This window comes from Trichosurus vulpecula, chromosome 3 (genome assembly GCF_011100635.1).
Source record: "Trichosurus vulpecula isolate mTriVul1 chromosome 3, mTriVul1.pri, whole genome shotgun sequence".
Taxonomy (NCBI): Eukaryota; Metazoa; Chordata; class Mammalia; order Diprotodontia; family Phalangeridae; genus Trichosurus; species Trichosurus vulpecula.
This window is the reverse complement of record NC_050575.1, coordinates 277903952-277916679: the sequence shown is the minus strand read 5'-3', so window position 1 is coordinate 277916679 and position 12728 is coordinate 277903952.

Genomic DNA, 12728 nt, shown 5'->3' with positions numbered 1-12728 from the left:
TCTTCTTACTTAAAGCAAATCATTCCTTCCCTAGCTCCCAGATGACAATCATTTCCCTATTTGGCCTTTCAAGTACATCCCCCTGGGCTTCAGCTTTCTGCCTTCCACACCTTCTTTGGACATGTAGTTTATCCTCTCCTTTTCATCTACTCTTTCATCCCTGAATGACCTATCCCTTAGAAAATTCCCCCCAGCCATGTTATGCCAGCTGTCTCTGTCCTTGTATTAAAATTTGCCCTTTACCTCCTGTTCTACACTGGTATTGGGAGCTCTGAGGCCAAGGACCATAAGACTTCTACGATATTTCAGCTTGATTTAAGCTCTAACCAAGAGAGCTCTCCCAAACTGGAGTGAGCTGCCTCCTGAGGCAGTAGGCTCCCTGCTTCTTAGAGGTCTTTCATCAAAGACTGGAAGACAACTTGTCTGGTGTGCAGTACAGTAGGCTAAATTTTTGTTCAAATAGAGGTTGGACCACATGGTCCCTGTGGTCCCTTCCAGCTCTGGAGCTATGTGATCCCTTTTCTGATCCTGGTCTAGGATGCTTTTCCTAGACTGATCAGCTCTAGTCAGGATCCTTTATTCCTTCCCATATGTACCATTTCATTGAATAAACTCATTGGATGGATCTTGGGACTATATGCCACTAGAATCTTACCTGTACTTATAGCACCATAGATTCTTTTTGTCTCAGGTTGCTAATTCATTGTGCATATGTCTCTCTCTCCTCAAGGAATGGCTATTTTTATGAACTTCAGGCTTCACAATAATCATCAAAAACATTTAGGATCTTCAGTACAATCGTTGGCCTTCATAACACAATGTTCTAGGACTTCCCTATTGCCTCTGAGCCAATGACTTCTCTGTATTCTCATCTGTAAAATAGAACTTATACCAACTACCTTGGGGCCGCAATATGGCATAGTGGATGGACTTCCAGGCTTGGAGTCAGGAAGACTTATTTTCCTGAGTTCAAATCCAAACTCAGATATTTACTAGCTATATGGGCCTGGGTAAGTCACTTAACCCTATTGGCCTAGTTTCCTCAACTATAAAATGAACTGGAGAAGGAAATGGTAAACCATTCCAGTATCTTTGTCAAGAAAACCCTAAATGAGATCACAGAAAGTTGGGCATAACTGAAACTACTGAACCAGCAATAACAAAAAACATCTACCTCATAAGATTGTGAGGGAAGCAATTTGTAAACCTTAAAGTGATATATCTGTTAGCTGTTGTTATTATCTGAAAGCATGTTGTATACTGCAAATTACTATGCAAATGGTACCTTATTTTGGCATGATCATCTATAGCTAGCGAAGCACTTTCTCATGCATTGTCTCATTTGCATAAGGTATTACTGTTATCATTATTATGAACAACACCACCCCCCCTTTTCCCTTGGCTTTGGTCACAATATAATCTAGTGGTTCTACTCCTATTTGGTAACTCCTTCTTCATACTCCTGGATGACTCTTGTTCCATCTCCCACTCACCCAATGTAGACACTATTTTCTGTTGCTGGTTCTCTTTTCTCCTCTCTTTCTATGCCCTCCACTGGCAAAATTATATATTCACATGGTTTCAACTATCATCTGTATGTTGCTGACTGCCAATCTGTTTCTCTAACCCTGACCTTGTTCTCTCCCAAGATCCTCACCCATGTTTCTACTTTTCCTGTTGGAAAAAGCTCCACCTGGACATTTCACTGACACTTCAAAATCACTGTGCTCCCCAGCTCCCAGGTCATCTTTTCCCCAAACCTGCTCTTCCCCTTGACTGTCCTCTTGCTGTTTTTGGTATAATTACTGTCCCCATGACCCATGTTCAGAATATCAATGCCATCTTTGATTTCCCTCTTTACCCTTTGCCTTAAAACAGCCAAGTCCTTTTAGTTTTACATTCTTGATACCTTACACATGCCATATACCCTCCACTCTCATTATTCCTACCTTTGTTTAGATCACCCCTACCTTTTGCCTGGACTATTTCAGTAGCCTCTTAATTTTCTAGCGCTTTAAAATTCAACCTCACCTCTCGCCCTATTCAATCCTCCATACTGCTGCCAGATTAATCTTCCTGAAATGTGTCTTTGATCATCTTGACCCATATTAAAAAAATCTTCCATGGCTCCTCATTTATTCAGTATAATTATACTATAAAATTTAAAAAAAAGTCTTAGCATGGCATAGGTTTCTGATTATTTAGCCATAATCCCAGAGTTAGAAGGGCCTTCAGAGGTCATCTAGTTCACATTCTATTTAATCATATAGTTATTTCTGCAGGTTCATAGGAGTATATCACATTTAGAGAGGAAAGGAAGCTTAGAGGTCATCTCTTCTAACTCCATTTTTTTAATGTGAGAAAATTGAGTCTAGACAAGTTTATAACTTGCCCAAATTCACACAGGTATCAAATAGGAGAGGCAAGATTCATACCCAGCTCCTCTGAGTACTTCCAGTTTTTCTTCCAATATTTCACTTACGCCCCCTTCTATTAGACTCTAAGATTCTTGCGGACATGTACCTTTTGGGAGGGAGTAATAATGGAAAAAGGGCTAGATATTTTCATTGGGCAAGTCATTTCATCTTTCTGACTGTGTTTCCTCATCTGTGAAATGGGCATAATAATACCATGCTACCTATAGGTTAATGTGAGAAAAGCACTTTGTAAGCTTCAAAATTATTATTATTATTATTAATTATTTTTACTATGTATCTTTGAATTGCTCCAATGCTCAGCATAGGGCTTTGCATTCAGCAAGGTCTAACTGAATATTGTTGAATGAATAATAGATGCTTTGCTAAATGAATAAATGAAATATTTCTGCCCTCCAGAAATTGATGGTCTTGTTGGCTCTCTGACCTTAGGCAGTTTAGTTTAGTGTTTACCAAGTTTAGTGTTACCAAGTCTGCTCAGAAATGTTGATTGATCTAGTTACACACATAGGCACAGTGGATAGAGCATTGGACCTAGAGTCAGGAGGACCTAAGTTCAAATCTGGCCTCAGCTCCTTACTATCTGTGTGACCCCAGGGCAAGTCATTTAACTGCCACCTGCTCAGTTTCTTCATCTGTAAATGAGGATAATAATAGCACCTAGCTCTCAGAATTGTGTGGGGATCATATGGGATAATATTCCTAAAGTACTTTGCAAACCTTTAAGTGCCTTGTAAATGCTATTTTGCTAAATACAAACAGAGAGTCATAGTGGAAGACATTTTTTGTAGCTTTAAGGCTTACAAAGCTCCTCGTGGAAATTACTTCATTTAATTTTCATAGCAACTCAGTGAAGTAGGTGCTATCGTTATCTTCATTTTAAAGAAAGAAAAGGCTGAGGCTCGGCCAGTGACTTGACATCCCCAGGACTGGAGGTAGGATTTGAGGCCAGGGCTTTCTTGAATACTAGCCCAGTGCTCCACCCACTAAATCAGCCTGTCTACACAGAGAAAGAGATAAAGGTGCCCTCCTTCTCATATGGAGATGACAGCCTTGATTCTCCTTTTAGTAAAGCTCTTTTTTTTTTTTTTTTTTTTTTACGATGGTGATGTTTGCCCTAAGACATCCCTCTGCTTTCACGTTGTTCTTTTTGGGACCTATAGACTGCGTTAGTGAGATGGATGATTGTGGCTGGTGACCCAGTTTGCAGCTATGTAACAAGACAAACCTCACTTGCTCGAATGGGATTCAAACTAGTGACCTTGGTTTTATTAACACTATGCTCTAACCAGCTGAACTAACTGGGCCAGGCCAATACAGCATACTACAATATTTCTCACTTTGTTGTATGTCATCCAAGCACTTCACACTTCACTGAAAAGCCATTAAAACAATTACCGGGTCATTAACACGGACTTTTAACTAGGAGCTTCACATTCTCCCTCACAAGAGAATTAGCTGAGCTAGGTACTGTCAATCTCCTGGCCTTCCCATTGGCCTTCTAGGATGACTGAGGAGTGTTCATGGGAATCTTTTCTCTCTGTTTATCAGAAGAAGCTAGTGCTGGTCTCAGATTATGTTTTTGTCACAATATGGATAGAGTGCTGTGCCTGGAGTCAAGAAGTTCAAATTTGAACTCAGATAATTACTAGCTGTATGGCCCTGGGCAAGCCATTTAACCTCGGTTTGCCTCAGTTTCCTTATCTGAGTTTCCTACCTACCAGGGTTGTTGTAAGGATAAAATGAGTTAATATTTGTAAAGTGCTTTGAAAACCTTAAAGTTCTACATAAATGAGAGTTATAAGACAACCAATAATATAAGATAAAAATGATTTCAAGATATTCTATGGAAAGTCCCTTTTCTAGATGTGGAATAGATTTCTTATCTCCTTTGTGGTTGCCCACCCCTGGATCAAAGCTTTGTAGGAGTTGAAAACTGATGACCCTAAGTTATTTAGACCAAGGAAGAGTAGAAGAGGCTAAGCTTAAGAGTCAGGAAGACTTGAGTTTCAGTAGAACAGGCTAGAAACTAACTCATGGTTCATATTCATTAGTTGAGCAATTATGGTCAAGCCATTTCAACTTTCTCAACCCGAGTTTCCTCACCAGGAAAAAAAAATCTGTGGTATTTGCCTCGCAGTGTTGCTATGAAGATAATGTATGAAAATTGCCTTGCAAAATTGAAAGCCTTGCATTGACATTAGCTGTCATTTTTAAAAACCTGTAGATATAAGCGAAAGGCTCATGTCTAGATCCTCTTTCTAGGTGTGGTAGCTTATGCCTATAATCCCAGCTACTGAGGAGGCTGAGGCTGGCACATCTCTTGAAATTGAAGGTCCTAAGCTGCAGTGGTCCATTGCAGATTGCATGTCTGCAATAAATTTGGCATAAATATGGTGAGCTCCGGGGAGTAGGTGGGTCAACCAGTTGTCTAAGAAGAGGCCAACAGGCCCAGATTGGAAATGGAACAGATCAAAGCTTCCATGCCGATGCTGATCAGTAGTAGGATTGAGGCCCTGTGTAGCCTTGAACTTCCACCCTCAGTGAGATGGGATGACCCAATCTTTTAAAAAATAAATCCTCTTTCAACAAATTCTTCCATCCCTAAAGATTCAAACATTGCAAAGGAAATAAAAACCCAATAAAATATCAAAAGAAACAAAGAGGCAGGGAAGGAACGCATATAAACCATCACAGTGATGGATCCCAAATGTCTTTCTTACCCTTATGTCAATAAAGGACTGAAAATGGGAGAAAAAGCTCTATATTCCATTAGCTCAATAATCTGTTTTCATGCCTCAGTATACCAACATACCTTCCAAAACTCCACAGGGGAGAACATTACTGGTTGGCCACTACTAATCTTAGAGGAGCCAAATTCTCTCCCTCTTCACCAGCGTAAATCTATGGAAAGATTATAAAACCCATAGCCAAGTCATAGAATAATCAGACATAAGATCATAGAGTTGGATCACAACTGGAAGAAGGCTTAGACTTTATCTGATCCTATCTCCTCATTTTGGAGATGATAAAACAGGTCCACTGAGGTGAAATGAATTTCCAAGGTCACAAAGAAGTTAACTTTCAGTACCCAGATTCACACCTGTGTTCTGGGAGTCCAAAATCAGAGTTCTTTTCACTATAACACATGAATGTAGGTAGACAGGCATATATTCTTGCTAAGGTATACAATATATCTTTTAAAAATGCAAAATCAAGTTAAGAAGCTTTTTTCTGGGCTGTTGGCAGGGACTACTCACACTGAAGGGTTTTCAAAGAAAACCCCACAGGAACCATTTGCCAAAGGGTGACTTCCTCCACCCCCAGCTCTTGCTCTTCTCTACACTGATACCATATGAGTTATTACCCATCCAGAGAAATCTAAACCCACATGTTTCACATTCCAACAACCACATGTTTCAAGATTCCCCAGTGGTCATGGGGAATGGCCAACACATTGGTAACATCCAACCCACTGAACAACCCAATGTTAATACTGGAAAATAGTGTCTCAATCCAAGCCCAATTGCTCAGTGTCTGTGGGAAGCTTCCTTGGAAGAACAAGTAATTCCACAGCCAAAACACATTATTGTTTTTATTATTATTATTACAAGAGAGCTTAGATTTTTATGTTTTTAAATATTTTATTAAGTTTTGTGATAAGATTCTTTCTGATCTACACAACCACAGAAATGCTAAAGTTGGCAGTCAAGCAGAGAAATACTGGGCTTGTTACTCTAGCTGAAAACACCAATGAGGAGACAATCTAGTGATAAGAAACAATTATTTTTTGAATAAAATGAATTACTGATTCACTTTATGAGGGCCCACATATAATTCCAATTATAAAAAAACTCAGATAAATCAATTATCTGATTGGATTCAATTACTTATTTAATGACTTACATTATTTGCCTTTGTGTTACCATTTTTAAAAACCACTGATAAACAAATGGGGAAAATAATTTTCCTTTCTGTTAAGAAGCAAATTGTTTTCATTGCATTTAAGAGAAATCTACTTTATAGCTTTTATAAAGACTCCCAGCCTCTTTGCGTTATTTTCCCTGGGTCAATGAATCTCAAAGATAGAAGGGACCTTAAAAACAAGGTGATGTCCCATGATTCCCAATACCTAATTATCCAGGTTCCAGTTGAAGACTTCCAGTGAAAGAGAACTCGCTGGATTTTCCTACCATCCTTCAGCCCACTTGGTCTGTAGTAGATTCACATAACAATATTACTTCTGTTTCTCCCTCTGTTAAGCTTTCCCTAAAAGCTGTGTACTATGCTTCCCCTTTCTGCTCCTGAATTATTTCACATGAATCAAGCCTTTGTTGAATAAGGTATATCCTCCTAATAGTCATATTCCAGTCACATGTTCCATCTCATCAAATTTGAGTGATACCTATGAACTCAAATTTGCCTCTTTGCACTAGGATCTTTAGCTTACATTTTTTATTATTACCCATACGTTGTATATTTACATATAAATATCTAGGCCTACAGTTTTATTGCTGGTTCTTTTCTTGGATGTTGTCTCTAGGGCTTTAGTTAAGGACATTCACTCACTGTTGTCAAACTGAAAAAGTTCCATTTATTGTACAGACAAGTTACCTTTTATCTACTGTGTTTTATCACCAAAGTTATATGAGAGATGGTTTTATGTCTTTATAAAAGATTATGATGGGATGTCTCAGCTGGAAGCACTCTAGTGATTAAAAAAATCACATGGTGTATGTCTTATTTTAGACAAGTCCAATTTATGAATATTTGGAATTACCTAACATATATTAGAAGGTTTTTGCTTTCACTATAGGATCCCTCAATAAAATGAATCCTTTAAATGCATCCAACAAATATTAAGTGCCTATAATGTTTCCTAGTTACTAATATTAGTATAATAAGAATATAGTAATTGCAAATAAATTTAAAGAGTTATGAAATCAGATGAAAGAGAGATCTTTTCTATATTGGGGCATGAGGGAAGGCTTCACGGAGGATGCAGAATTTGGGCTAGACCTTAGAGAACAGGTAGGATTTTAAGAACTAAAAGTGGGAACAAGAGAGAAGGGCATTTCAGGAGTGAGGAAGAGAATGAGTAAAACCATGGAAGTAGAAATGAAATTATTGGACATATTCAAGGAACTATGAATAAATAACCTTCTTGGTTGAAATGTGGAGTATATGAATATGACATATGTGAGAAGAAATAATATGAGATAAACTTGGAAAGGTAAATTATAATCATATTGTCCTGAAGGACTGAAGTATATGGTCTTCATTGGATATGCAATGGAGAGCCATTACTGATGTCTGAATAATGTGATGACTTTATCATATTTACACATCAGGAAGACAAAATCTATTGGTGGCACATGGTAAAAACAAGAGAGGGAAGGGACTGGAGATAGGGAAAACCATCAGAATGTTTACAGCAAACTCTCCTATTGCTGGTAATATGTATAAGTCATTCATTACTTATCAAGGAGTATTGGGAAAGAGAGAAGAGAGAAACTAAAAATCAAGACTTTTTTTTCCAAATGGGGCAACTAGGTGGCAAAGTAGATAGAGCACTGGGCTTGGAATCAGGAAGACTCATCTCCTTGAGTTCAAATCTGGAATCAGACATTTACTAGTTGTGTGACCCTGGGCAAGTCACTTAACCCCATTTGCCTCAGTTCCTCATCTACAAAATGAACTGGAGAAGGAAACAGCAAAGACTCCAGTAGTTTTGCCACAAAAACCCCAAATAGGGTCACAAATAGCTGGACATGACTGAAATTATAAGTCAACAAAAACATTTTACCAAATGAAATAGAAAAGAAATGAGATAACGTATACCTGAAATTCATAAATTAATTTTTTTTAGCCATACAGTTATTGAATACTAAGGCAGAAGTGACTGGCTTTGAACTGGTTACCTATTCTTTATACTCCATGCTGTAATAATGTCATCCACACTATAGCATAAAGCAACGTTTCTTGTTTGAAGTCAGAATCTTGCTTGGGTTTGCCTAAAGACTCCATTTGTTTAACAACTTAAAGAGGTTAAACTATTCAGCTGATTCCCTCCCAGTTCTCTGAGTTTTCAGGGAAGAACTTCTTAATGCAAACTAATTAAAACAGACCATCACCAATTTTCCCATAGGACTCTCTAGACAGTGAGAAGGCAATTGTTTACGTCTGGATTTTTTTGTGTGGCTGGGAAAATGGAACTAATCATATGAAGTCAACTTTTGATTCCTGTGGCAAATCTCACTGTGATTTTAATGAAGATTAACATGCACTCTACTGAAGTACTTACTTTGTCAACATCTCAGCTACCTCTGTTTATTCTGTTTGCAGACAAGCGTTTTTAAAAACCAAGCACTTAACCAGTCAACTCCCATCCTCTAAACTCATTCTGGACAAAGTCAAACCTTGCACTAGTTTGAGAAAGTAGTTTCTGTTCCATGTAAAGAGTATTTCATAGAGGAATCTCAGGGAAAACCTGAGGGTAGAGACATAGATTAGGGAATCATCTGTACAGAGGTGACAAAGTCATGGGAGTGAATAAAATCAACAAAGTTATCACAAATAAAATTCAACAAAGGTAGACTGAGGCATGTTCACTCAGAGCAAGATAACAGCTTATTAACAGGGCAAATCTAGTAGTAAAAGGGTCAATGGATTGGCTTGATTTATGCCAAAGACCCAGAGATGAAGACTTAACTCATTTTTATAAGGTTAGAACAAAGAGGAGAGTAGGTAACCTCATAGGTTTGAGAACAACATAACTGATTACATAGCTGAGGCGTAGGGGACAATATGATTGGTTGAAAGATGGAAATGAGGGGCTATCAACAGCTAGCCCTTTTCCTCCTGTGACTAAGAAAAGTTAATTGTTTGAATCTACCTGCAAGGTTAAAAGAAAGTGGGCCGGACTTCTTTGGATAGCAAAGCAGACATCCTTGAAGGACAGATTGGTGGTATAAAGATTAGACCAGACTCCTTGATGCCCACCTGCATGCCCCAAAGATAGTACAATTTCTTGAGGAAAGAATAGGAAAGTGGGAAGCAAGAGAAACTAATTTCTAAACTTATTATGGACAAGCTGAATTTCTTCACTAAGTTCAGAGACAAAGAACCATGACTTAGGCAATTACAGGACAAAAATCAATTAACTGCAAATAGGATCAATTAAAAAAAATACCACCAAAAAGCACCAATTTAATCCTCTCAAAGTAAAAAGAATAGAGGAGAAAGTTAAGTCCAAATATTTAACTTTTAGGCATTCCCACATTTAATGGCCAAGAAAAAAATGAGGAGCTATCAATGAAGGAGGGGTTAGAAAGTTAGAAGGACCATGAGAAGACAATATCATGCATACCAAGGGAGAAAAGGGCATTAAGAAGTAGGGCATGGTCCTCCACGTTGAATGCAGCAGAGAGGTCAAGGAGAATGAAGATAAAGACCACTGGATTTAGTGAAAATAAAATAAAATAAAAAAGATGTCATTAGTGATCAGAAAGAACATTTTTTTCAGTAGAATTTGCAATAATCTGATGGTGAGTATGCCTATCTCACAATTCTCCTCATGCCAGTCTGCCCTCCACTCAGCTGCCAAAGTGATTTTCCTAAAATGCAGGTCTGACCATGTCACTTCTCTACTCAGTGAACTCCACTGATTCCCTATTGCCTCCAGGATTGAATATAAAATCTTTGGTTTGGCCTTCGAAGCCCTTCATAAGCAACGTCTCACCCCTAAATCTCTAGTCTTTTTATGCCATACTTTGCTGCATCCTCTTTGAACCACTGACACTGGCCTCCTTTATATTCCTGGAGGAAAACACTTCATCTCTTGGCTCTAGTCATTTCCTCTGGATGGCCCCCATGTCTGGAATGCTCTTCCCCTTCATCTCTGCCTCCCGGCTTCCCTGGATTCCTTCAGGTCCCAACTAAAATCTTACCTTCATATACGGAGCCTTTCCCAAACCCTCTTAATTCTAGTGCCTTCCCTCTGTTGGTTATTTCCTATTTATCCTTTATATAGCTTGCTTTGTTTACATATTGTCTCCCCCAATAGATGGATTTTGTGAAAGGAGGAGCAATCTTTTGCCTTTTGTATCCCCGGCACTTAGCCCAATGCCTAGAACATAGTAGGTGGCTTAATAAATCCTTACTGAGTGACAGAATGCTGAGAATAGAAGTCAGGTTGCTAGGGGGTGATGAATAGTATATAGTCTTTTCTTTCTAGGAATGTGGTAATTTTTAAGGTTGGGGAATAACTTAATGGGCTAGCATCCTTTACACAACTGCCAAAATAGAACAAATTATTGAGCAAGCGAAGAACAGAGCTACAAAAGTGAACAGAGGGTAGAGTAATTACTGATCTACTGTGAAGAAGAATCTAAAATAGGGATTACATGTGGGGGAGGAACGACTTACAGGTGTGGACTCTCACCATCAATTCAGTGCTCAGAGTGCATCTCGAGCTTTGGGCTCATGGGGAAAGTGGGTTTTAGGGCCAGGTGAGTCTCCTGACTATAGAGGGAGGCTGTGAGACCCTGGGGCCTGGTACAGATCTCCGCAGAGTGATTTTGGCACTTTGGGGCAGTGATAGATGACAGGTGCTGAGGTGACATGAACGCCACAATTTTGCATCTCTCACTACTCTCTTTATGGGAATAGGACAAAAGTCAGTGGGCCTGAGCTCAATGGTGAGCAGAAATGGCAAAAAGTTTGTGAATATATGAGAGGACCCAAGTTACATACTCTACAGAATACCCAACAAGTAGTCATTAATCTTTGCTTAGAGTTCTAGAATGAGGAGGAATGTGCTCGTGAGGAAACCTATTTCACAACTGGATAGTTTGATTTGCTACAAAGGCAGGGAAAATCTGCCTCCACCTGTTCCCACAACTCAGGAGCCCATAACTCAAGATTGACTGTAAGCCCTGAATTGGCTCTGAGAGTCGGTATTTATAAATCCTTTCCTCCTTCACATGTACTGTCTATTTTCTATTCCCCTTCACACTTCATCAATAACTACTCCATGCTCCTGTACCCCTGTTCTTTCCTCACTCAATAATAACCTTGTTCCTTTTTGGCAGCTGTATGAAGTTTGTCTTGGAGATAGGGTAGTCTTTACCCCTCTTGTCCCTTAAGCTAATGTCCCTGAGCCCTAGAAATTGCCAACTTTCTAGAAAGAGAAGTCTTTCATTGTATCTAGGCTTAGATCGGCCTCTCTGCAAATGAGTTCAAATGGAGCAAATCTAATCCCTCCCATGACAACCCTTAAAATGAAAGAAAAATTTCAATTCTTCAGAATTCTTCTATTCTGTTCTCTGAATATTCCTAGGTCCTTCTGTCAATACTCTTTTAACGAAGTCTCCAACCTCCTTATCATCCTAGGTGCTCTAGACATTCTCTAGTTTTTCAATTAATCAATCCATCAATGAACATTTATTAAGCACATACTGTGTGCCAGGCACTATGATAGGTACTGGGAATATAATGACAAAAGTAAACAATTTTCTTTCCTTAGGAAGATTACATTCTATCAAGGTCTATAGTATGTACATATATATGTATATATATGCATATATGAGCGTGATATAAAATAGATTCAAGGCGAATGGGGGGCACACTGGCAGCTGGGTGAACGACATTTCATGTGAAAGATGGAGTTTGAGCAAAGTCTTGAAGGAGACTAAGGATTGACTGTAAGAATAGGAGGTAAGGAGTGAGTGTATTCCAGGCCTGAGAGATAGCCAAGAAAGCCAGTTTGTCTAGAGCTTATGATGCAAGAAGGGAAGTAACGTGTAATAAGGTTGGAAAGTAGGTTGGGGCCAGGTTGTAAAGGGCTTTTAATGCCAAACAAAAGAGTTTAAATTTTATCCTGGAGGTAGATAGGGAGAAACTGGAGGGCATTGAAAAAGGGAATGGCTCCATCAGACCTAAACTTTAGGAAAATCATTGGTAGTTCTGTGGAGGGTGGACTGGAGCAGGGAGAGATGATACTTCAGATGTGGCCTGGGCAGAGGACTGTGCAAGCATCATAGCATTCCTCATATCTACTATCAGTAATCCAGCTGAAAAAGAGAAATGAGGTTATCTTGGTATGTGCTATTCTCGATGAAATCATGTTGCAAAAGGGAAAGAAAGGCATGAGGTTTTAGAGTTGGAAGAGGCCCAAAGAAGTTCAATGACTTGTCTAAGGTCACATGTGTAATAATTAACAGAGCCAGGATTTGAACCTGTGTCTTCTGACTCCTTGTTTTCTTTCTATGCCATGAGGAATTTCGCTTTTGG